Source organism: Sciurus vulgaris (assembly GCF_902686455.1).
Source record: "Sciurus vulgaris genome assembly, chromosome: X".
Lineage (NCBI taxonomy): Eukaryota > Metazoa > Chordata > Mammalia > Rodentia > Sciuridae > Sciurus > Sciurus vulgaris.
The window spans coordinates 127,081,839-127,109,458 of NC_136471.1; the positions used below are offsets into that span (position 1 = coordinate 127,081,839).

The 27,620-nt window shown below is 36.7% G+C and overlaps 1 long non-coding RNA gene and 1 pseudogene across 2 annotated transcripts in view; one reads left to right on the plus strand and one right to left on the minus strand.

Annotated features, from left to right (window-relative positions):
- LOC306650880 overlaps positions 1-27,620 on the minus strand; it is a 114,964-nt gene that overhangs the window by 63,105 nt on the left and 24,239 nt on the right. The gene's annotated exons all lie outside the window — the stretch shown is intronic.
- LOC306651159 (histone acetyltransferase KAT5-like) lies at positions 2,752-3,689 on the plus strand (annotated as a pseudogene). Its single transcript has one exon. The product of its transcript is annotated as a histone acetyltransferase KAT5-like (transcript).

The window sequence follows — 27,620 nt, forward strand, 5'->3', positions numbered from 1 at the left end:
AGAAAAGTCCAGGACCAGATGGGTTCTCAGCCGAGTTCTACAAAACCTTTAAAGAAGAGCTCATTCCAATACTTCTCAAAGTATTCCATAAAATAGAAGAGAGGGAACTCTCCCAAACTCATTCTATGAAGCCAATATCACCCTGATACCCAAACCAGACAGAGACACATCGAGGAAAGAAAATTTCAGACCAATATCCTTAATGAACATCGATGCAAAAATTCTCAACAAAATTTTAGCAAATTGCATACAAAAATATATTTAAAAGAGAGTGCACCACGATCAAGTGGGTTTCATCCCAGGGATGCAAGGTTGGTTCAACATCCAGAAATCAATAAATGTCATTCACCATATCAACAGACTAAAAGTTAAGAATCACATGATTATTTTAATAGATGCAGAAAAAGCATTCGATAAAATACAGCATCTCTTCATGCTCAAAACACTAGAAATAATTGGGGTAGTGTGAACATTCCTTAACATTGTAAAGGCCATCTACGTGAAGCCCTTGGCCAATATCATTCTAAATGTTGAAAAACTGAAAGCATTCCCCCTAAAAACTGGAACAAGACAGGGATGCCCTCTTTCACCACTTCTATTCAATATCATCCTTGAAACTCTAGCCAGAGCAATTAGACAGACCAAAGAAATTAAAGGGATACGAATTGGAAAAGAAGAACTCAAACTATCCCTGTTTGCTGATGACATGATTGTATATTTAGAGCAACCCGGAAATCCCACCAGAAAACTTTTAGAACTCATAAGTGAATTCAGTAAAGTACCAGGTTACAAGATCAATTTTAATAAATCCAATGCATTTTTATACATAAGTGATGAATCTTCAGAAAGAGAAAACTACCCCATTCACAATAGCATCGAAAAAAATAAAATACTTGGGAATCAATCTCACAAAAGAGGTGAAAGACCTCTACAATGAGAACTACAGAACACTAAAGAAAGAAATTAAAGAAAACCTTAGAAGATGGAGAGATCTCTCATGTTCTTGAGTAGGCAGAATTAATATTGTCAAAATGGCCATACTACCTAAAGTGCTATACAGATTCAATGCAATTCCAATTAAAATCACAATGATGTACCTTACAGAAATAGAGCAAGCAATTATGAAATTCATCTGGAAGAATAAGAAACCCAGAACAGCTAAAGCAATCCTCAGTAGAAAGAGCGAAGCAGGGGTTCTCGCAATACCAGATCTTCAACTCTATTACAAAGCAATAGTAACAAAAACGGCATTGTATTGGTACCAAAATAGACAGGTAGATCAATGGTACAGAATAGAGTACATGGACACAAACCCAAATAAATACAATTTTCTCATAATAGACAAAGGTGCCAAAAAAATGCAATGGAGAAAAGATAGCCTCTTCAACAAATGGTGGTGGGAAAACTGGAAAACCATATGCAACAGAATGAAATTAAACCCCTATCTCTCACCGTGCACAAAACTCAACTCAAAATGGATCAAGGACCTCGAAATCAGACCAGAGACCCTGCATCTTATAGAAGGAAAAGTAGGTCCAAATCTTCAACATGTCAGCTTAGAATCGGACTTCCTTAACAGGATTCCCATAGCACAAGAAATAAAAGCAAGAATCAACAACTGGGATAGATTCAAACTAAAAAGCTTTCTCTCAGCAAAGGAAACTATTAGTAATGTGAAGAGAGAGCCTACAGAGTGGGAGAAAAATCTTTGCCTTTCGTACTTCAGATAAAGCGCTAATTTCCAGAATATATAAAGAACTCAAAAAACTCTATACCAAGAATACAAATAATCCAATCAACAAATGGGCTAAGGAAATAAACAGACACTTCACAGAAGATGTACAAGCAATCAACAGGTATATGAAAAAATGTTCAACATCTCTAGTAATAAGAGAAATGCAAATCAAAACGACCCTAAGATTCCATCTCACCTCAACTAGAATGGCGATTATCAAGAACACAAGCAACAATAGGTGTTGGCGAGGTTGTGGGGAAAAGGTACACTCATACATTGCTGGTGGGGTTGCAAATTAGTGCAGCCACTCTGGAAAGCAGTACGGAGATTCCTCAGAAAGCTTGAAATGGAACCACCATTTGACCCAGCTATCCCACTCCTTGGCCTATACCCAAAGGACTTAAAATCGGCATACTACAGTGATGCAGCGACATCAATGTTCATAGCTGCTCAATTCACAATAGTCAGATTGTGGAACCAACCTAGATGCCCTTCAGTTGATGAATAGATAAAGAAACTGTGGCATATATATAGAATGGAATATTACTCCGCCATGAAGAATGATAAAATTATGGCATTTGCAGGCCAATGGATGAAATTGGAGAATATCATGCTAAGTGAGATAAGCCAATCTCAGAAGACCAAAGGACGTATGATCTCGCTGATAAGCGGATGAGGACATATAATGGGGGGTAGGAGGGGTTAGCGTTAGGGTTAGGGTTAGGTTTAGGGTTAGGGATAAGGATGGTGGTAAGAATGGAGGAAGGAAGTACTGTATAGTGGGAAAAGAGGGGTGGCAGGGGTGGGGGGGAAGGGAAAAACATAACCGAATGAATCAAACAATATTGCCCTATGTTAATTTATGATTTTTTAATTAAAAAAAAAAAAGAAAAAGAATAAAAAAAAAAAAAAAGAACAGACTTCCTGGGCACCGCCCGGCTCTCCAGAGAGAGAGTTGAAACGAAAGGTGGAGGTGGTTTCCCCAGCAAGACAGCCCACAGTTTTCCCCAAGAATGGATCGGCCCATAGGGCAGTGGAAGCTCAGCCAGGACAGAAGTGAAAATCTAATTGCCTGGGCACTGATGAGGACTCCCAGGACAGCTCAGATGGAGTACCATTGGCACCATGCATGACTGGCAGCCAGGTGTCTGACTGAAGCCCCAATGATATTGTTTCCCAGATGAAGAACTTTGAGTGCATGGAACAGCCTCAAGCTGTGGTACTTCTCCCCACACCCACAAGAGCTCACCATGCTGCCTGTCTTCTACCTGTGTGAGATCTGCCTCGAGGTATGGATGTAGTCTCAAGTGTCTCCAGCGTCACTTCACCAAGTGTGACCTTGGACATCCTCCAGGCAATGAGATTTAGCTCAAGGGTACCATCTCCTTTTTTTGAGATTGACAGATGGAAGAAGAAGAATTTCTTCCAGAATCTGTCTTTTGGCCAAGTGTTTCCTTGACCACAAGGCATTGTACTATGACACGGACTCCTTCCCCTTCTATGTCATGATGAAGTGTGACTGTAAGGGCTTCCACCTTGTGGACTACTTCTCCAAGGAAAAAGAGTCCACAGAAGACTACAGTGTGGCCTGCATCCTTGCCCTGCCTCCCTACCAACGCCGGGACTATAGCAAGCTGCTGATGGAGCTCAGCTATGAACTCTCCAAAGTGGAAGGGAAGACAGGAATCCCTGAGAAGCCCCTCTCAGATCTTGGCCTCCTGTCTTATGTAAGTTACTGGTCCCAGACTATACTGGAAATCCTAATGGGGCTGAAGTCAGAAAGTGGGGAGAGGCCAGATCACCATCAATGAGATCAGTGAAATCACCAGCATCAAGAAAGAGGATGTCATCTCCACCGTACTATCTCAACCTCATCAACTACTACAAGGGCCAGTACATCCTCACTCTATCAGAGGACTTTGCGAATGGGCACAAACAGTCTTTGCTCAAGTGACTCCTTCAAATTGAGTCCAATTCACTCTAAAGAACTGGAGCAAGAGAGTAAAGTGGTGACCAGGCACTGCCCATACCAGTGCCAGTAGAACTGACAGAACTGGGGCTGACAACCCATTCTACCCCCACTGGGGTTCTGAAGAGACATGCGAAGGGAGACAAGACAGAAGCCAGCTCCAAGAGGGGATGGGCCTGAGGAGGGTCAGCTGATGGGCAGCACCAAGGTGAGCTCAAGGCTCAGGCCAACTCCAGGGTTAGCTAGCTACAAGCCCAGGCCTACTCTGAACCAGGATCCAGAGCCAGACAGTTGTGTACAGTGAGATGGGGGTGGGGCACTGTACAGAGGACTGGTGATTATAAAAATTCCTTTTTTAAAGTAGGAGCTGAGGGTGTGGTGGGTACTGGCTGCAAAAATTCTGATATTTCTTGTCCCCAGCAATAAGTTGTTTCTATATGAAAAAAAACTTAAAACTAAATTTTAATAACTAAATAGTTTAGTTAATAACTAAAGTTTCAAAAAGTTGAAAACTAAACAAAACAACACCTAAAAACCAAAATAGTAAGGTGACTGAATAAAAGTATGAAAGGTTTACAATGAATCTGCACAGAAAATTTTGGGAAAAATAACACTGATAATGTTTTCCTTGGTTGCATAAGGTGGAAGGAATGTTTACTTTTCAGTATTTTGATATGAAAACAAAATGCTATAGAAACATTAAATCTACTATTAGAAATAATGTATGCCACCATTAAATCCAAATGAGCTAAGGTTCTCAGCAGGACTATCCAGTTAGTACATTTATTAATAATTCAGGTCCTGCTTAGTCTTCTACTGATGCTCTAATTATTTTAATTAAAATCTTCAGCTTGCTTGCAATAATTTAGTACTTGATAGAAAATAATATAGTAAACTCACATTCTGTATATTTATTTATATATAATGAGATATATATGTAATTGAATATTTTATTTAACATTGAATATATTTAATTAAAATATATAATTAAATCTGAAGGCTTGATAAAATTCATTACACATTTATTGGAATATGTATGTTTACATTTTTCAAACAGAAAAATAGATGTAATGGACATCCCTCATCTAGATTTTCCCATATTTGCTCCATCTATTTATGTCAGAAGTATTTTAATTTATAAACTTCACAACATTCACCCTAAATGCTCAGTATGCATATCTAAAGAAATAATAGGGAATCTTTACATGGTTGTGATTATCTAGCACAATTCCCAATAATTGTCTAAAATAACTTATCCCTCAATTCACTTTAAAATATCTATAGTTGCCAAACCAAGATCCAATCATAGCATGCATTGTATATAATTGTGGTCTCCCTTAAATCTCTTTTACCCCCCCAAACATCTGCCCCCATCCATTGAAATGCTGAAGAGACCAGGCTAGGAGTCCCTATAGGGGATCACTTTCTTAAGGAAACAGAATTGTCCACTGACTGGCTTTTGGTGAGTCTTTCCAGGTTTTCTGCTAGCTGGAATTGGCTCTCCCTACCCCAGAGGAAGGTGCAGCACATTGGCTTCAACATCCCACGAGATTGCCAGGCTCTAATTTGGAACTCCACCAGCAATGTATGAGAGTGCATTTTTCCCCACATCCATGTCAACACTTATTATTGCTTGTGTTCTTGATAATAGCCATTCTAATTGGAGTTAGATGAAATCTTAGGGTGGTTTTAATTTGCATTTCTCTAATTACTAGGGATGATGAGCACTTTTTCATGTATTTGTTGATCACCTGTATATCTTCTTCTGTGAAGTGTCTGCCCAGTTCCTTAGCCCATTTTTTGATTGGGTTCTTTGTATTTTTGGTGTAAAGTTTTTAAAGTTCTTTATAACCTTTGGAAATTAGTGCTGTCTCTGAAGTGTGTATGGCAAAGATTTTCTCCCACTCTGTAGGCTCTCTTTTCACATTTGCAGAGGCTGACAGTGACATAATCACTTGTCTATCACTTTCTTGATCCTACACTTCCTAGGCTCCCTCTGTTCATAAGATTATTCATGAGAGGTCCCTTTTTTATAGTATTGCCCATGATGCTTTCTGTTCTGCTTCTGCCCGTGAGTTCTAACCTGCATGGTGTGAAGATTGTGATATTTGTGCAAAGCCCTTGATGGTCAATGGAATGCAACTGTTTCATATAATAATTATGCTTCCTGGACTTATTCAATTGTTACCTCATGATTTTATTTTATTTATTTCTCTAACTCATGTATTTCCTATAAACTAGATGTTGGATCTTCAGGCTTGATTTAATTCACATTAACATTAATTGGGAGGAATATTTTGTAAGTGATGGTGTGCCATTTCCTACCACATCACCTCAGGGAGCTTACTAATTCTAATTGTCCCATTATGTTCAATAATGACAACTGGTCACTGGATTAAGGTGATGATAACCAAATCCTTCCCTTGTAAAGTTACATTGCTCCCTGGCAAGCAAGTCTTAATCTCTGTGGTAATTCTTTAATACGATGTGATTATCCAGTTCCCTACCATCAGTTTACCTAGTGGTTTTCGCATCTATGGACAATCCTCATTTGACTGAAGGGATACATTAAGAGGATACAAATTGGTGGCTTTCTAATTCAATCATCCATCCTACACTTAACAACTATCATTTTTCTTTGAGGAAGAGCCTTCTCATTAGCTATGTCAGTTTGATTACTCTGAAATAAAATTGCTGTTGCAAACTAGGATAAATATTTGGTTTTTTTCAATACAAATTTTAGGGTAAAGAGTAGGTGTAATAATCCCCTGCAATGATGGCAAAGAAGTGTTTTATTGTTTTCTTCTTACAGATTCATGGATTTTAATATAGGTAATGCATTTCAATTAATGATAGTCATTACTTTTTTTGGAGGACATACAATTTTCATTTATTGCAGCAAAGATTTATAAATGTGCCAGGCAATTTTAGTTATAATATTATGAAAATTTGATTGCATTCTTCAAATATACAGCCACTTTACACTTTTCAATTTTAAAATGGCCCCAAATTTTGTCAGTGGGAACTCCTTCAAGCTGTTTTGACTGGATTCCATTAATCCTTTTTTTTTTTTTTTTTTTTGGTACTGGGTGGGGATTGAACTCAGGGGCACTCACCCATGGAACCACATCCCCAATCCTATTTTGTATTTTATTTAGAGACAGGGTCTCACTGAGTTGCTTAGTGCCTTGATGTTGCTGAGGCTGAATTTGAACTCTCCATCCTCCTGCCTCAGCCTCCTGAGCCACTGAGATTGCAGGTGTGAGCCACCATGGTTGAGCCCATTAGTCTTTGAATACTTTCTTGCTCTCTGGCTCAACAGGATGCTCTAGGTACACCTTGAATTTCTAATATCCTATACCTAGAAATAACGGTTTCTTTACAGGACCCTGCTTCTTTTCAGTAGTTAATAGCATTTGTGGATTATAGTTTCTGATATGCCTTTATTTTCAGGTGCTTTCAGCAGACAGCCTTAGAACACACATACACACACATATACACAGAGTTCATATTGATTTTTTCAATTCCAACTTAATATTAAAGTATTTTTTTCTTTTTTGTTTTATACATGTGGCTTTTTTACACTGGAAAAATCTTGGACAATGCCATTTATTTTCTCTACCTTTTGATATGCAAAAATAGTTTCAAAATAACAATGCTGTATTAACACTAACCACAAAATCATTGAATGAAATTTCTTTGCATTTTTTCTCTTTGTAATGTATATCCTAATGATGCAAAGTTAAAGCACTGTGTTTTAAGGACACTTGAACTAATTATTTTGTCTGGTTATATTATCAAGTGGATATAAAATTAGGCTCATTTGTTTTCAATTTTAACAAGTTTTTCTTTTTTATTTGACATTCTGATTTTTTTTTTTAATTATAGAAGGAAACATTCACTTTTTTATGGACATGGGTTCTTAACTGAACCTCAAGTAGCTAACCTTCTTGGTGGACCTCTGCCAATAACCTCAAATCCTTGAATTTTCAGTTGGTTTTCTAAGCTCCAATTTTGGACATATGAGTATACCTTTATAGTAATTCTACACTTACAGAAAATTATTGTATTCATATACTTGCCTGAAATTATTTTCTCTACTTCTACCCCTTCTAGCTTCTTCCCCATAAAATTCTGGTTAGTTTTCTTTAGATAAGCCTAAGAGGAGGTTTTAAACAAATGATGGAGAACCAACTGGAAGGAGAATCACAGGATTTGAAGAAAGAAAGGAGTTAGAGGCCTCTGGATGTGTCTCATCCTATGATACAAGACTTTTCATAGTCACAACTTCTTTTCAGAAGCTGTCCACTTAAATATCTGGGCATATTATTTACAGCTGGTATCCATTCTGATTGGTCCATTTCCACGCCTGACTAATCATAAAATATTTTTAATATCATTCCTACCTAGAGGTGTAAAATTTTGTGTGTCAAGTCAATCCTTGTCCAGTTGAGAACTCTTTCAAATAAAGATAAGGGAGAACAAACTCCTTATGAGATGAAAAACTTCACAAGGAGCCTGCTGAGCAAATCTGAACTGATTGAGTTTTGTTCATATAATTTTATCCAAGAAGATTAAATATAGTTGTTTTCTGGTGCAAGTTAATTAGCTTCTCCCTTGTGTCCATTGATGGAATGCACATTTTGTTTTCATAAAGACAACACAGTTTTCATGGTAATGTGCCTCTGGCTCTGGCAAAGAATGAAAAAAGATGTTGCTGAAAATTGATTGCCTTGTTTTCCCACTTTAGATTATAGAGTAAAATATTGAAGGTTTTCTTGAAACATGTAATTTGTGTGTACTTTACCTTTGAAGAGTGAAGGTGAAAAGACCAAAGAAAGAAATCAATAAAACATTAAAACACCTATAGGAAAAAAATGGGGATTGTTTTTTACCAGGTCTCCAGAGAATAGTGACCAGGTATAATAAAATCATTCAAAGTTGAGAAATGATTTTGGAACTAACAACAATTTTTCTGCATATGAAGCTGACACAGGGTTGTAAGAGGTGAGGGATGGAGGTTTTGAGGACCAGACCAGAGCAGGGCTGAGGTGCAGGTGGGCTATAGCAAGAAAGATGAGCATTGTTTGTTTAAGCTTTTTGGGAGTTTCTAACTTGCAAACTAGAATCCAAACTTACCTATTACAGTAACATAAACAAATGCTTTTAATATAAATAATTGGTCAAAAAATCACAGAAACAGATGAAACTCAAAACAAAATAATTTTGGGAAGTGAGAAGAGTGGAATTGTTTTCTCATTTCCAGTGAATTTGTTAGTAGGCATTATTCAATTTTAAAATTAATAAATACACTTCAGAGATGAAATATGTGTTTATCAAAAATTATCATTTAAAATAAGATGCATAACTATAAATTCATCAGAAAGAAGCCAAAAGGTAAGAAAGACAACAAAGACTGTGAAAAAGAAAAAGGAAATAAACTGTCGAGAAAAAAATAAACACCGTGAAAGATTATAACCAAATGTGTTTATCATTAAATGTAAAAAATAAATTTATATATTAAAAAATGGCCAGACACAGTGGTGCATGACTGTAATCCCAGCGACCGGGGAGGCTGAGGCAGAAGAATAACAAGTTCAAGGCCAGCCTCAGCAACTTAGCAAGACCCTAGCCAACTTAGTGAGATCCTGTCTCAAAATAAAAAATAAAAAGGGCAGGGGATGTGGCTCAGTGGTTAAGTGCCCCTGGGTTCAATCCCCAGTGCTAAAAAAAATTAAGCTCCAAGCTGGACATTTTAAAAAATAAAAAGCATGTTCTGTGCAAGAAAATCAAGTATAATAAATATAAATAAATGCTGAGTATAATAGAAAACATAAAAAAGTCAGAATGATTTAAAATAAAAGACTGTGGGAAATATATTAGACAAATGTAGATGCAAATCAAGCAAAGGTTTAATTGAGAATTAAAAAACATTAAGTAGGACAAATCAAGGGTTACTTTAAAACAATTAAGGGTAAAATCCATCTGATAGATCAAGTAGCTACAAAGAAATCAAAGATATACAGAGTTTAAGAGTCATCTCTACTAGCCTATTTTTTCCTGTCTTTCTCAGTGACAGAACTCCTTTATCGTTGGGTGTATCAGTGTGCCCAGACTTTCAAGGTCCCTGGAAGATGAAAGGTGACAGTAGTTTGTTGGGCAGGTTTCCAGGAAAGGTTTTTAAAGGGAGTTGACTCAGGTCAGTGCTCTTTTCTTGTCCCCTCTTTATCTTTTTTCTTGACCTAATGGTGTGTATTTTTCTTCTTCAACCGACCAATATGGTAACTGTAATTTATAATTATTGATACACAAATATTGAAAAAATCTTGAATTTCTAGGACAAGTGAAACTGGTATAAGTATCTTACTTGTGCATATCCTGGTAGATTTTTTGAAAATGTTTTATTCAGCATCATTACATCAGTATTTGAAGAGATTTAGCTGCCAATTTCTGGTGATTTATTCATTGATTTTTGGCATCTTTATTTTGTTTTCATCTGGCAAATGCACTCTGATCTTATTTTGAGGAACTACCTTCTCCCATGCTGTCTATCATGGCTCTCCATTCTTTTCTTCTACATTTGTGAGATGACAACTCAGAGTAATCACTCAAATTAATCTATTCTGACCACAATGATTATTTTATAGTCCAGCATATATGGTAACCCAACAAAAAACCAATCGTAAGAGTGAATATATTTGCACTGTTTCCCAGCAACATGGAAGAAGAAATAGTAAATCTTAAAAGTGAGGAGGAGGAGGGATGAATCAAAGTGAGAGATAGTGAGAGGTCAATTCTTATTGATAGTTCAGCCTGAAGATCCAGTCATTATTGATCTGCTCTTGAAATTTTCATTTATATTATTCTATGAATTCTTGTTTTTGCATAAACTTATTCGAATTTGTTTTTATCATCTCTGGACAAAAGAATGATGATATACAGCCTTGATGTATATTGATCGGAATTTGTTAAAGGTATTATGATAGAGAAATGCAATAGGGAATTATTTCGCTTTTAAAAAGAATAGTATAAATCTATATTTATTAATATGGGAAGATGCTAATGACATATTGATGAGTGAAAAAAACAGTAGTTGCAGTATGACTCAATTTAAGTATAACAACATATCTTTATATATACCATATAGCACATGTTTATATATGTGTATATAGGTACATAAATACATATATAATTTTTAAATTCCCAGTAAGAAAGTGCTAAAACTTTCAGCTGAGAAAATTGGTGAAGCAAACTAGAAAAGGACTGATGAGTTTTTTGTTCTTCTACATAGTTTTATTTAAGGCTGAGTAATGGGAACTTTGGGAATTTAACTTATGTGATAAATGTTAAGAAAATCAAAGTAGTCCTGTAACTGCATTTGTAGTCTTCCTATAAGAGCAAAGCTATGTCACTCAGGTGTGAATCCAATGCTTGTGACTGAGCAGAAGTTAAAAGGGTGAGATATAGGACAAAAAGGGAAAAGAACACTAAATAAGTCATGAATAGATTTCTCTGGTTGGCACAAGAGTCAAGTTCATCGTGATTGGTTGCCTCTAACTTTTGTGTCACTGATGCCAGGTAACTGGTTTCAAACAGATTTGAGATAGGTTGCTTTAACATCTAATGGACCAGGGCCAATCAGTAGATTCAAATTCTGATGTTCCATATCTAATAAATTTTCCATTAATGGGTGTCCTCTTCCCTGTACTGAAGGACCACATCTTTGTAGCTGAATAAGGTTCACACCTAGAAAACATGTTATTCTCCCTCCTGATCATCCTGCAAAGAGATTAAAATAACCTAAAATAAGGACTTATCAGGTGACCATTACAATAGAATAAGGAACCTTTCTCATTCTGGATCCTAGGATCAGAATGATACCTGAAGAAGCCCATGAGCTTCTAGTGGTGGGAAATAAACTGCTTGGGAGCAAAGACAAGAAGTCTCCTAAGGAAATCTAGGTCTTTATTGAAGGTACTGCTATTTAATTCTTCTGTTTTTTTTAAACTTTCTATTTTTGCCAGCTTCACTGTAAAGTCTTGTGAAGAGGTATAGTCTGTTTGGTGATATGTTGACATGAGATAGGGAAATGAATATAATATTACTCATTTGGAATGAAGAGAGTGATATGATAATGTTCCCTTCTGAAAACTTAGGGTGAGGAAGTGGTAGCAGTCACCTGGTAAGGCTAGCAGTGCCCTCCAGAGCCAAAATACAGCTCACAATATTCCTCCTTAGCAGCAGAGGCAGCAAGTTGGTCAAGTAACAGGATGGTAACAGTAAATGAGTACTTCCCAGCACATGTGGGAGTACACACTGGGATATCTGTTAGAGATGGTTGAGGACACTTGACAACAAAAATACAAAAGAACCACATGATTCAAATTCCATATATGGGGTGTGTATACAGACCATAACAAACAAGTGAAGAGGAAATCAAGAACAAGCTATTTGGAAGGATGCTCAAATTTTCAAAAGACCTTAACTGCGGTGTATCTTCAACTGACTTTTAATTTCTCCTTCATGATTTTCAATTATTTGACTTTTCTTTTTAAAGGACAAGAACAAGTCATTGAAATATTTTAAGTGGACTGAAATGGGAACCAAATTCCTAGGGTACCTCATTTTAAGCAGCTTTTAGTAGGAATTACACTTTCTATGTCACATCTAATTTTGGAATAGGCTCATCACCTTTGTAAAACTATTCCTCACAATGTAGATAAACCAGTAATCTCTTTTATGAAATGAGAGGCCAGATGGTCAGATTTTCTCCTTAATGGTCAATACCTACATGATCTCAGATGAGTTTCATTTTTTAAATTAATTGAATTAATTTTTAGGTGACACATAAAGACATAAAAGTTGTGGTATCGATGTATATGTGTATATATGTTTAACTCAGGTTAAGGACAGCTATATTTTCATTTCTTTCTTTTAGCTTTTTGTAATACACAGTAAATAACTATCATCCAATAGCAATAGAACACCAGAACTTCTTGCTTCTATCTAACTGTAACTTACTACCCATGGATCAACCTTTCCCTCCCTGCCTATTCTTCTTGGCTTCTGGAAGCCACCACTCTATTTTGATTGTGTTATTGGTTCTTTTTAGTTGTATATGGCAGCAGAATCCATTCTGATACAATTATATAAGCACGGAATATATCTTATTCTAGTTAGTGTCCCATTCTTGTAGATGAACATGATGGTAGAATTCACTGTGTTGTTTTCATATATGTACGTGGGAAAACTTTGTCATATTCATTTCACTTTCTTTCCTTTGCTTATTCCCCCTCCTTCCCCTTCACTTCCCATTGTCTAGTCTATGGCACTACTATTCTTCCCCTCACCCTGCCTCATTGTGGGTTAGCTTCCATTAGTCTCTATTTCATTTCTCTAATCTTCATTATTTACTTCCTTTTACTAATTTTGTGTTTGGTTTATTTTTGTTTTCTAAGTTCCTTGAGGTGCAGTGATAGGTTGTTTTTGTGAGTTCTTTCCTTCTTTCTTTTGACGTAGGCATTGATTACTCTAAATTTCCCTCTGAGTTACTCCTTTTGCTGTAACCCATTGATTTGGTATGTTTCCATTTTCATGTTTTAAATTTCTTGATTTCTTCCTTGATCCATTGGTAGGAGTAAATTGCTTAATTTTTATGTGTTTACATAGTTTCCAAAGTTTTTCTTGTTATTAATTTTTACTTTTAGTGTATTATGTTCAGAAAAGATACCATGATTTAATTTTTCAAATTTATTAAGATTTGTTTTATGGCCTATCATATGCTATATCCTAGAGAATATTCCAAGTGCTGATGAAAAGAATGTGTATTCTTCCATTGTTGGATGGGATATTTTGCAGTTACCTGTTAGGTCCATTGGCCTACAATGCAGTTTAGTTTTTTGCTTCTTGGCTGATTCTCTGCCTGAATGATTTGCCCATTGCCAAAGTGAGCTTTTAAAGTCCCTTATTATTATTGTATTGGAACATATCTGTCCCTTTGGGACTATTAATGTTTGCTTCATTTATTTAGGTACTCCAGTCTGGGTGAATATATATTTACAATTGGTATTTTTTGATAAATTGACCCCTTTGTCATTGTATAATGACCTTCTGTCTCTTCTTTCTGCTTTTGGTTTGAGCTGTATTTTATCTGATATACATACAGCTAGTCCTGCTTTCGAGAATTTAATCCAGGACATTTAAGGTAATTATCAATAGGTAAGGTCTTGATATAGCCATTTTGTAACGTATTTTCTAATTTTATTGTAATTCCTTTCTTCCACCCTGGCTTACAGTCTTCTTTTGTCGGTAAATGTGCTCTGATTCCTTATTTATTTTGTTTGGTGTGTCTATTACATTTTTTACTTTGTGGTTACCATGAGTCTTACAAGAAACATCTTTTGATTATAACAAGCTATTATGAAATGATAGCAACTGAACATTATCATAAAGATAAAACAAAAAAGGAATACAGAAGATATACAAATAAATCCTCTTCACATGTACACCATTGCTTTCCACATTTTGATCAATATCCCATTTCACATATTTCTATATTGCATATCATTTAACATATTAATGTCATTATTTAGTTGTTTTGTTCTTTACTATTCATATTAATGCTATGAATGGCTTCATGTACCATGTTAACAGTATTAGAATTTTGTGAATTTGTATGGTTACTCTTATGAATGAATTTTATGCCTTCTTACTTATTAATATTTCTTTCTTTCAGTTTGAAGAACTCCTTTTTAGCATTTCTTGTATCTTAGGCCTGGTGGAGATGTATATTCCCAGCTTTTATTTGTCTAGGTATATCTTTGTTGCTTCTCCATTTTTAAAGGATATCTTTGCTGGTTACACTATTTTCAGTTGATTTTTTCCCCTTCAACACTCTGTAAACTTCATGCTACTTACTGTCTTTTGACCTGTAAAGTTTTTCCCAAGAAATCTTCTGTCAGGTAAATTTGGGACACCCTATGCATTGTTTCTTTTTTCTTACTTCCTTGAAAGTCATTTATTTATCTTTTAAACTTTGAGAACTTGATTTAAAAATATCTTGGCATAGTCTTGGTTGAGTTAAATTTGACCTTCCGATGTATATGAATATTTTTACCTAGTCACTAGTCTGTGTTTGGGCACTGTGGAATTCTGCCTGGCTCTGGGCAGATTCACTACTGAGAGACCAGCCCCAAGTTCCTATGTCACACCTGTGACCAAGAACACCATAAAAGTGTGTCATGTATTGAGCCGATGACCTGCCAAGACCAGCATAACACTGGGGTAGGACCAAGACCCACACTACTATGGACTGCCTACTGCTGAGGTAGACTTGTGGCCCAAGACTGTTGCAAACAGCCACAGGTGATGCTGGACAGAATAGCAGTTCCACAGACAGGGTCTATTTGTCTCCACCTGACAGGGGTCCTGTTCCTGAGATTTTTGTCTGCAGACCCTGGCCTGGGAACAGAAGTCATTAGGATCTGCCTAGTGTTAGGTTTTGGCAGTCTGCATTGAATTCTAAGGCAAAGTCCTGTGCCAACTACCCTGTCATAGCCTCAGCAAATGAAGTTATGCTCCATGACATGCTATTCAGTTTGGGGTAGTGTTGGTGAAGGCAGTCCTTTGTCCACTAAGGCTAATACTAATTTGGGCCACACCTGAGTCTCATAGCTATAAGGACCTGCACAGTCTCAGGTGCACCACAGCTTGTGGTGATGCCGGCCAAAACACAAATCAATTTCAGAGAACAAACATCTCTGTCTAGTGCTGGGGCATGTCTAGAGACTCTATTTGCAAATACTGGGCTGGGGGTGGGTGGTGGAGACAGTCGGTTGGCCACCAAGGCTGATACTAACCTGGGTTGCACTTGAGCCTCACAGCTGCAGGGATTGTGCAGTCTGGAGGGGAGGAGGTAACTGTAGGCCTGCTGTAAGGCTGACAATATGTAGACGAAAACTCAGATCCCTCCAGGCAGCATTCATGTCTCCACCTGATGCCACAGTCAGTCTGGAACCTCAATCTGTGAGCCCTGGTTTGTGTACAGGGCCTTTGTTTTCTGTTTGGTATTAAGTCTTGCTATGGTGGGCCGAGCACTGAACTCCAAGATAAAGTCCTGTACTCGTTTTTGTGTCCTGCTACCCAGTGGTTGGCATCTTCTACTTTTGCTGTCCAAAGCTGGGGGGAGGGGTTGTGACTGCTATCAACTGCCTGGTAAATGCAGTTCTAGCAGCTGTCTGTGGGTATTGGCATGGGGGTAGTGTTTGTGGGGCTCTACCTGCACATGGATTTGCTTTGGTGGGCCTGGTGCTCGGTTTCAAGTCTAAGTCCTGAAACTTAATTTCCTCTCTCTTCCCTAAGTGGAAGGAATCTCTCTCCACACTGCTTTGAGTTGGGAAAGGGGGTGATACTGCAACTCTTTCCTTCCTGACTTCTTGAGTGCATCTTTTTAGTACACTAAAAACTGGCACCATGGTCTCTTCCCTGGTTTCCTTAGTTCTTATGAAGGTAGTTTGGCACATGAATAGCTGCTCAAACTGGTGCACTTCTAGGGAAATGATCAGTCACTGGAGGATTTTGGCTGCCATCTTGCTCCACCCCTTTCAATGAGTTTCTTTACTTATTTCTTTTTGTTTGAGTTGAGTCTTGCTAAATTGCTCAGGCTGGCCTTGAACTCTAAATACCTGTGTCTCAGCCTCCCAAGTAGTTGGGATCACAGGGGTGAAGATTCTACTTAGCTTAGAATTTCTTTACTTTTTGAAACTATTTCCTTATCAGTGAAACAGGTAATTTCTACCCTATGGAGTAGTTGTTAAGTATAATTGAATTATATGCACATACTATAAATTATTACAAAAAGTTAGAATTTTATTAGTATTATGATTATTGTTACTTGTACTAGAATTATGATGATGTCAAGTTTCAGAGAAATAATTTGATTTCCCCATTGGCTATCTGGCTACTAAAAATGATGAAAGGGTTTAATACAGGATTTCAAAAGAAAGCAAATAACACTTGGGGCAAAAAAAGAGGAATTGGATTTGTGAACTGGAATTTAATATGTACTGCCTTATAGAGATGACTTAGAGCACTCAATAAAGGCTTGTTGGCTGGTTGATTTGATTTAGAACAGCAAAATCCATGAAAATAAACACTGACCCATCTACTCAGGAAGGGCTTTGTGAATCAAATAGCTTTTGGTCAACAGGCTTGATAGCAATATGAGAAATTCAATATCTCCCACATCTATTTTCATATATTATATTGGGCTGTTGTGGATTTTTGTTGCAACCTGCAGTAGAAATCATGTGATTCAGCTGCAAGTTGAAAGTACATGTCAGTTCAGTGATCTAAGAATAAGTGGTATCAGTATTTAGGAGTATGATGAGGGATATAAATAGTATATATGGGTAAGACAGCAGTGAAATACTGTGAACCAAATACATTTATTCTGGTCAAATGCTCAGAAAACTATTTGCAAGGCTTTTTTAAAAATATGACAAACTCTAGAACTCCTATAGCCCAGTAAAGACAGAGAGCTCAATAAAAATTGGGCAAAAGACTTGAACAACAACTTACTGAGGAGGCTATATGAATGTTCAGGAAGCACATGAAAAAGTTTTCCACATCATTGGGCAAATTAAATCACAGTGAAATACCACTACAGAGACAGGAAGATGGTGTAACCAAGCTAGGCAACAAGTCCAGATCTCCTTATAACACAAAAAAGAGGCAGCAAAGGAAAAACAGAATTGAGAGGCAGGTGACAAAATAAATGCTCTAAGGCTTAATGTTACAATATCTGAGACCTGGAGAGACTGGAAGATAGATCTCCAGAGTAGAAAACAAACTCAGAGTCCCCTAACCCCAACCCAGACCTGGGACCACAGAGAGAGAAAGAGAGATGGGAGCAGAAAAATCTCTTAAGCTTGCCCACTTAAAGACATTTGGAAAGACATATAAAATTTAAAGCATGACAGTAACAAAAGGGTCCTTAAAACAGTGCAAACAGCTTAAAAACAAATCATGAAAAGAAAACTGAACTGGGATCCACAGCAATCTCATGGATCTTTCAGTTGACCAGTCACCCCCTTAAATCAGCACTCTGTCTTCCCACACCTAGATGGCTGCAAAGGAAATTATCTGCAGTAAGACCTATTAAGAATCCAGCCAGAGAGAACTTCTACAAGGACTACTACTAGACGAAAATTGTTGAAACCCCTCTCCCTCCCCTTCACTACAAACAAGAGGAATGGGTTGGTGGGGACCTGGGCCAAGAAGTGCTCCTAACCTTGCTCAGCCTCTCCAACTCAGGTAAGAGGAGAAAGCTCTGCACAGCATCCACTGGCTTGACACAGAGATAGCAACAAAGCAGCTTTGGCTCTGAACAAAGAAAAATAGATTTGCCAGGCCCCAATCCATTTCCCTTGTGGGGAGACAATGTGAGAAGACTAGTGATGATCCCTGGGATGGCAGGGTCATACCAGAGGGAAGTTGCCTGAATATTCAGTGACACAGAAGCATAGTGGGAAATTACCAGAGTCCACATAGCAGGAAAGGGCCGATCTCAATCTTAACTGGTACACAGCCTGACCTGTGATCACAACTGGTGAGTGAAAGGGCATTTGTTTGGATACTTGCAGGAACTTGCATCAGACTTACTAAACAGAGGGAATCAATGCCCACCATTCACAACCTGGAGCAGTGGAAACTAGAGTCCAGGAGAACCACCTGAGACCCTTCACTACACTACCTCAAAGAGTGGTGTTATCCAGGGGAATGTACCATGGAACACCCATGGAAAACCCACAACCAGAGTTCCTGCACTCACAGACAGCCACCAGGATCTTCACTACTGTGAAAAAGATCCTGTAGAGGGGAGCAGGTCCACTCCAGAGCCTGCATCCTGAACTACTGCACACAATAGAAATAGCCAACCCACACACCGCATCCTCCTATCAGTCACCTGCAGGCCCCTGGACTGAAAACCAGAAGCTGCTAGTAGGAGGGGCATAGCAACTGGGGAATTGGCTCCTGTGCCCCTGCAAGTCAGGAGAGATCCACAGCCAAAGGCTGATGGACATCTGCTAAACATCCAAACCCCAATGAAAACCAAACCAAGATTCAACAAGGTGAAGAAAACATGGTTTTTAGTAAACATGGTTTACTATAAACAACTCTAATGTCAACTTTGATCATATAAATAACTCTTTTACTTGAGTGATAATTGTGAACCCAATAGCCAGCATTGTACCTTCACCCCATTTGAATGTATTTTATCTAATGGTTTAAAGCATTAACTGGAATCGACTTTCCTATCTTTGTTTTCCTAGCTCAAGTTTATACCTGCTGCTCTTACCCCTCCTCATTCTCTTGCATTGTCTGTACTACCTCGAATACCAACCATTCATCTATTTCTCCTTTATACATGGGTGTATGTTATTCTTCTATTGTTTTATCTCCCTCTCTGTTTCTATTTTCCCTCTCTCATTTTTGCCCAATCTTCCTTCCTCCCTCATTTTAGCCCTCATTTAAGGTTATGGTAAGTTTATTAAATTCAACAACAGTTTTTTTAACCTATTCCAGAAATATATCACAGGTCTATACCTGAATTTGATGAAACATAAAGAACAATTACAATGAGTTTTTGTTTTTATAAGGCTGAATAGAATAAAATTTGTCTCTGAAGTGATTATAGTAAATAAGGTTCAGTGGTATCCCTTAGAGAGGTGCTGATATTGGGAACAGCAGAGATCACACATGACTTAAAATGTCTTTACCTGCATATTCTGCCAACCCAGGACTCTTAAGAGAAAGAAGCTCACAAAGTAGTCCTTCACTTAAAAGAAGTGAGAACTATAGCCACAGATGGATAGACATACAAACAATATAAAAGATCAAGGGAACAAATCATTCCAAACAGCCCATAATACTTCAACAATGGACTTCACTGATAGCAGAGTGGAGGAAATGTCAGAGAAGGGCCTTAGAAAGTTCATAGTTAAACTGTTCTATGAGCTAAAAGAAAATGTAATGAATGAAATCAGAGAGAAAATGCAGAAAGTGAAAATCATTTTGATAAAGAGATATAGATTCTGAAAAAGAACCAAACAGAAATCCTGGAAATAAAGTAATCAATAAAACAAATTAAAAATTTAAAAATTTAAAAGAAAGTATCACCAATAGATTAGACCACTGTGAAGATAGATTTTTCAGGCCTCAAAGACAAAGTATATAATATTGAAAATAAAGTTGACCATAGGGAAAAGATGTTAAGAGACCACTAACAGAATATTTAAGAAATCTGGGATAACATTATAAAACCCAACTTAAGATTCATTGGGATTGAAAAAGATTCTGAAACACAAACTAAAAGAATGCACATTATTTTCAATTAAATAATATCAGAAAAAATTTCCAAACCTTAAAAATGAGATGGAAATTGAAGACCTTAGAAGATGGAAAGGCCTCCCATGTTCTTTGATAGGCAGAATTAATATTGTCAAAATGACCCTACTACCAAAAGTGCTATACAGATTTAATGTAATTCCCATTGAAATTCCAATGACACTCTTCACAGAAATAGGAAAAACAGTCATTAAATTCATTTGGATAGCCAAAGCAATCCTTAGTAAGAAAAGTAAAACAGGAAGCCTCATAATACCAGACCTCAAATTATACTACAGAGCTATAAACATAAAAGCAGCATGATATTGGCACTAAAACAGGTATGAAGAACAATGGAATAAAATAAAAGACACAAAGACAAACCCACATGAATACAGATATTTCATATTAGACAAAGATGCCAAAAATACACTGGGGAAAAGGCCCCTTTTTAACAAATGGTGCTAGGAAAACTGGAAATCCATATGTAGTAAAATGAAATCTGACTCCTATCTTTCACCCCACACGAAACTCAGCTCAAAGTGGATCAAAGACCTAGGAAATAGACGAGAAACCCTGTGCCTGTTAGAATAAAATGTAGGCCCAACACTCCAACATGTCAACTCAGGAACTGACTTGCTTAAAAAGACTTCTAAAGTGCAAGAATTAAAAAAAATCAATAAATGGCCTGACATCAAATTAAAAAAATTTCTTCAAAGCAAAGGAAACAAGAGTGTGAAGAGAGTGCCAAGAGAATGGGAGAAAATCTTTTGACATCTGCACCTCAGAGCATTAATATCCAGAATATATAAAGAACTCAAAAAACTTAACACCAAAAAACAAATAACCCAATCAATAAATGGGCAAAGGAACTGAACACTTTACAGAGGGAGAAATTTGAATGGTTAAAAAATGTATGGAGGGCTGGGGTTGTGGCTCAGTGGTATAGTGCTTGCCTAGCATGCGTGAGGCACTGGGTTCAATCCTCAGCTCCACATACAAAACTAAATTTTAAAAATAAAGTTATTATTTAAAAAATATATGGAAAAATGTTCAACATCTCTAGCAATTAGAGAAATACAAATTAAAACCACACCGAGATTTCATTTAACTCCAGTCAGAATGGTAATTATCAAGAATACAAGCAACAATAAATGTTGGTGAGGATACGAGGAAAAAGGAACACTCATACATTGCTGATGGGAGTACAAATTAGTGCAAACACTCTGGAAAGCAGTATGGAGATTGCTCAAAAAACTAGGAAAGGAACCACCATTTGACCCAGTTATTGCACTCCTCAGTATATATCCAAAGGTATTAAAATCATCATACTACAGTGACACAGCCATACCAATGCATCAATGCATAATTCTCAATAGCTAAGCTATGGAGCCACCCTTGGTGTCCTTCAACAGATGAGTGGATAAAGAAAATGTGATATACATAGATAGATATATGTATATCACACACACACACACACACACACACACACACATACACACACATTGGAGTTTTACTCAGTCATATAGAAGAATGACTTTATGGCATTTGCCAGTAAATGGATGGAACTGGAGACCACTATGTTAAGTGAAATAAGTCAGGTCCAAGACGTCAAATGTGAAATGTTTTCTCTGATATGAGGAAGTTAATCCAAAATAAGGGGGGACAAAAAATAGAAGAAAGTTCAGTGGAGTAGACAAAGGAGAATGAAGCAATGGGAGCAAGGATGCAGTAGGGAAGAACAGTGGAATGAATCTGACCTAACTTTTCCTGTGCACATATATGAATATTCCACAGTGAATCTCACCATCATGTACATTGACAAGACACTAATTTTTAAAAAATTATAAATATATAGCAGACAGATCAGTAGAGTAGAGGGAAGAGAACAGGGTGGGGAAGGAGATGTACTAGAGACTGAATTAGAACAAGTTATATTCCATGCTCTTATAATTCTGTCAAAATGAATCCTAATGTTATATATAACTAAAAGAACCAATAAAAATAAAAAATAAAAATACCACTATATATTCACCAGAATGCTTAAAAATAAAGTACTGAGTAGACCATGTACTGAGGACATGGAAGAACTGAATCTTGTACATTACTGGTGGAAATGTGAAATAATACTTGGGAAAAGTTTAATTTTCTTATTAGATTAAGCGCATACCTAGTTTGGCCCAGAATTTTCATTTCTAGTTATTTATCACAAAGGAATGAAAATGTATATTTAATAAAGTAGAGTTGAACAAACCCTCCCTCAGAGTTGCTGTGTCTGCACCTTGACTCGGAGGATTTCAGTGGGTTCTGCCATCTCTCTGAGCTCTACCTTCTCATTTCACAATTGGGTGATTTCTTTATATCTCTGCTTGCTAAGATTCTGTGAATTACTCCATTGTGATATGACCCTTATTTCAGAAGCCATAAAAACTGTGTCCACTTGCCACCAGTAAGAGTAAGGGCTCATATTACAAGTAACACAAAATGTTTGGCAGCTCCTCAGGAATTCTCTCCTTGTCACAGGAAAGTTCTTTCCTGCTCTCTTCCTACCACGGCTGTAAGGAAGCAAAGAAGAGGTATGTTAATGGGTATATTAGAAAGCTTTTCTGATTATGTGTCTGACTATATTCATAAGTTCATTCATCAACAAATATTTATTGAACACTGACTATATTATGTTAAGAATTGACTTTGGATGGTATCCTCACCTCTCCATCCGTACATGTGGCTCTGGTGGGCATGTGTTTTTTTTTACATGAAACATTAGAAGTATAGAACTGTGTTTCGTAAAATCTGTTGGCATCCCTCTTCCTTCCCCCATCTAATATTTTTGTTTTTTTTCTTGTTTGTGTTTTGGATTATTTTTTGACTTGTATCTTAAGAACTGAAGAATTTAGCAGATACTTTCTGATGTTAAGTAAAGTAGTAAGTCACAGTAGGTGGTAGTGGTCATGGTTTTCTCTGTTAGTAAGTTGTTAAAGAATTTGTGGAGATAGTCATAAATGTACTCTGTGTTCAAATTCTGTCTCAGTTCATGTTGCCATGTCTATACTACAACAAACATTTGACAGGATATAAAGCGGTATCTAGTATCAGTGCCAGTGTGCCCCTTTCTGTTCAATGTTGATCCCAAACTTTCTTTCCCTTTTAAGTTCGTAGTGGAGCATATCAGCAGCAATCATCAACCAAAAAATGGGATCTACTTAGTGGTGATTAAGTAAGAGTTGCTGGCCTGATCATACAACTGCTGGCATGGTCACTTAGGTTTCTATAGAGATAGCCTCAGTTTCCACCTTTCCCAATAAGGGCATTCTTCTTGAGAGGGGAATCTCAAGACTCCTGGTTGGAGGTCATTGAGCTCTTGCCCTACCTGTTTGTGTAGGTATGGATTTTCAAGTGGGGATGGAGGCCCAAGGTTATTACTGCTGTTTGGAAAGACTTTCCTCTAGTAGATCCAGTCTTAATGCTTTTCTTAATACATTCCAATAAGGGCAGACCCTGCACAAAGTAGCTATCAGAGTTAATACTATGGAGAAACCAAATAATGAGTATAGTTATATCAAATATAATGAAATATTGAATAATGTCTGCATTTTACCATTGAATCATTAGAAAACTAAATGTAACAAAAACCTGGGACTATTTCGTGACCTGTATGCTCTCTCATAGATTTGCATGAACTTTTAAACAAGCACTATTTTATGAGTTATAGAAAACATTTTTACAAGGTAAAAATTAGAATTGAGTTTGGGGAATACACAGTTGTTAATAAAACACATTTTGTGCCCTCACAGAGATGACCATCTGATTGTGATATAGACAAAAAGTGAGAATATGTTACATTATTATGTCACAGATGAGGTATACAAAAGAAACTGTGAACCTTTGAGGAATTTTTCATGGAGAACATGGGCGCTGGAGTTGTACCTTAAGGTATGAATAAGTTTTTACCATGTAGGAATGGTGGAGAAAGGGAGAGGAAAATGCATGGTAATATGACAGTCCTGGTAATGATGAAAAATGGATACATGTGGAGAGAGGATGGCTAGAGCATGATAATGAGAGAAAAATTCAAGTCAGATGGCAAATGTCTTCATATGTGATCTAAGATGTTTGGATTTCATTTCATGGATGTTTATAACACCTGTTAGTACTGACAACATTCTAAAGGGTAAATAACCCAAATCAGGTGTCAGAAAACTATAACCTGAAGGTAAGATATGGCCTGTGGCTATTTATATAGCTTCCCAACTAAGAATGATATTTATATTTTTAAATGGTTGAAAAAATCAAAAGAATAATAATATTTAGTGAAAATTAAAAATCATATAAAATTCACATTTTGGTGTTTATAAATCCAACTTTATTGGAACACACTTCAGTGTCCATAAATGCAGCCATGCTAATTTATTTAAATATTATTTATGACCACTTTTGTGTTTTGATGACAGAGTTGAATAGTTTTATCAGAGGTACTGTGGCCTACAAAGCCTGAAACATTTATTTTCTGGCTCTTTACAGAAACAGTTTTTCAGCCCCTGGCCTAGATAATCAAAATCTGAAATTTGTTTGAGAATTTTATTTTTGTTGATCACTTCAGGTGACAAAACCCCACCACTTTTCAGCTAAGTGGCCATTTTTATTTTCGTCTCACTTTTATTTCATAATAATGTAGTATGCTATATTAAAAATTCTTTACAATCAAAATCCTGATACTTCATGACAGGCTTTTCCTAAAATCAAAGTTTCAAAAGGGAGGCCTTACATAATCTACTCTGCAGACTATGACTATAACCATAAAGCACACAGGCTGCATGACAGCTAACATATATGAGTATGAAGGTGAATGTATCTGAGTATGAAGTTGGCAAAGTGTGGTACAGAGTGATTTCTTCCTGGCATTTGAACATAGACTGCCTTTTTCATAGCTAGTGCCTGCAAAATTCTTTGCTATCCAGGCTCAGGTCATGATTTGAGAAGGTTATTTTGCTCCTGAGAAATGAAGAGTTTGGAAAAAATAAGTTGTGATCTCATCATTTAAAATGATTCCATTAGATAAAGGAAGAAGTTTGCCCCTGGCCCCCCACACCATCCTAAGCGAAACTGGAGGTTGATCTCTTTTGCTAGATAGAAGCCAATAGAGAAAATCCAAAACACTAATAGGACTTTAGGGTTGGGAATGCTTTGATTCTTTTTTTCTCTTGTAGCACCTTGCAACAAGTTGTTGTCATTTTCAACATTATCACTATCATAATCATTGTTATTATCATCACTGTAGCTATCATTTTTGAGCATACTGGAAGCTTTACATTGATGATTACTTTTAGTCAGATCAACATTCTTACAAGATGAGTATATCACAGGTAAGGTAACTGAAGCTTAGAGAAATACTTTTATTTGCTGGATACAACAGAGCTGTTAAATGACAAGTCTGGATTTGTATCTTGGCCTATCAATGCTACAGTCTGTAGTGTCTTCCCATTATAGCACATTGCTTCCTAAACTTCCATGGTGACATATGAAGAAACTAGTGTATATTTCTTAATTTATTTTTTAAATGATGGTAGAAAACACAAAATATACCATCTAAATAATTTTAAGTGTACAGTTCAGCAGTATTAATTGCATCCAAATTGTTGTGAAGTAGATCTCTAGATTTTTTTCCTTGAAAAATTGAAACTCTATACCTCTTAAAACTCTATACCCCATTTCTCCTTCCCCCTAGCTCCAGGTAACCACCATTATACCTCCTGATTCTTTTAGTTTTATTACTATAGCTACCCTATATAAGTGAATCACACAGTATTTTTTTTTCACATAAGGGAATTTATTAAGCAAACAGAGTGTCTCCCTGCAGGGTAAGAGAGAAAATGAGAGGAAAAGAAAGGGAAAGAGAAAGGGTGCGTGCTAGAGAGAGAGAGTGGAAAGCGAGGAGGATAGAGAAAAGCGAGGAGGACAGGCAGAAGGAAGGGAAAAGATCCAGTATTTTTTTTGTAACTGGTTTATTTCACTTAGCATAATGTCCTCTAGGTTCCTCCATATTGTACCATGTGACAGAATATCTTTATTTTTTTTTAGTCTAAACAGTATTCCATTGAATTTATGCACTATATTTACTTTATTCATTCACCCATAATGGACATTTGGGTTGCTTTCACCTCTTGGGTATTGTGACTAATGCCTCAATGAATATGAGTATGTAAATATCTCATTGAGATCCTGTTTCAAACTAGTTTAGATATAGCTTCAGAAGTGGAATTACTGGATCATATTGCAATTGTTTTTATTTTTTTGAGGATGCTTCTTACTGTTTCCATAGCAGCTACATATTTTTCATTCCTTTCTGGTGAATATTTTTGAATAAGTGTAAGTCCGAATGTTTTCATTGCCCTAGATACATCAAAAGATCTTAAAAATCCAATTAATATTAATCTGGATTAATTCAAAGAAAAAGACCATCAGAACCATAAGAATAACCAAATTATAAGATGCCCCAACACAAGTACCTTTTGTTTCACGTGCATATTTAGAAACACAATGAAACAAATAAGCTTGCCACATCCATCACCCAGCAAAGGTTCTTCAAGGTTCTACTTAGAGAAAAGAAAAAATAAGGTATAATTAGAAATAAGTCTATAATTATGAACCAAGTCCATAACAAATGTCTAATATTTGTAGTCTCTGCTCTATGTACTTTATTCAGAATAGATGAACTTTGGCCCAAGTCCTAAATCATTCACCAATGACACTAAATCAGTGAAATCTGAAAATTAGACTGTTAAGCATCTAAAGGTCCTCAAAATAAAATTCAAGCAGTTGTATCTAAAACTGATCCTTGATTTACCAGGGGGTGGTCATTTTATCTCATGGGCTGAATTGTATTAGTGCATCATCTTTTTCATTTCTGAATCAATATTTTTCATTCATTTTTAAGTAACCATTCTGTAAGCTGATCTTGCTGACATGGTCAATGAATCTTTGGCATCATTTAGACTTGTAGGCCTTTAAGAGCCCTCTACAAATTCTGTCAGCTGCTCTATCTTCCTCTGACATTGCCTTTGCCCCTAATTACTCATTGCATTTTTAATAGCTATTCGGACTCTCTTTGGATATATAAGTAGCTATTTCTTTCCTAGGGAAGTGACAGTTGAAAATCTTCTGGGTGGATGGTAGGGAATGGAAAGGAGACATAATATTTAGAATAATATACTTTTTGTTTTATTGAGGGCCATTGAACTCTCCTTTTAACCCAGTAATTTTGCATAGGGGTACAAATGAAAAGGAACACTTGAATTAATTTTTATTTTCATTTTCTTCCATCTATTCAGCCTGAAAGTTGCAGAATCCTAAATCAATAACTGAAAAAAGAAAGGCTGACCTGAACCAACAGACTGAGCCCAGATGGCACCAGAAACAGGGGTAAGAGTTTAAATGCTGAAGGGTTCTATTCTCCACCTTGACAGAAAATCACTTGGCATATTACCATCTAACCTTCTGTGCAGACTTAAGGGCTCAAAGAAATAGCTGTGG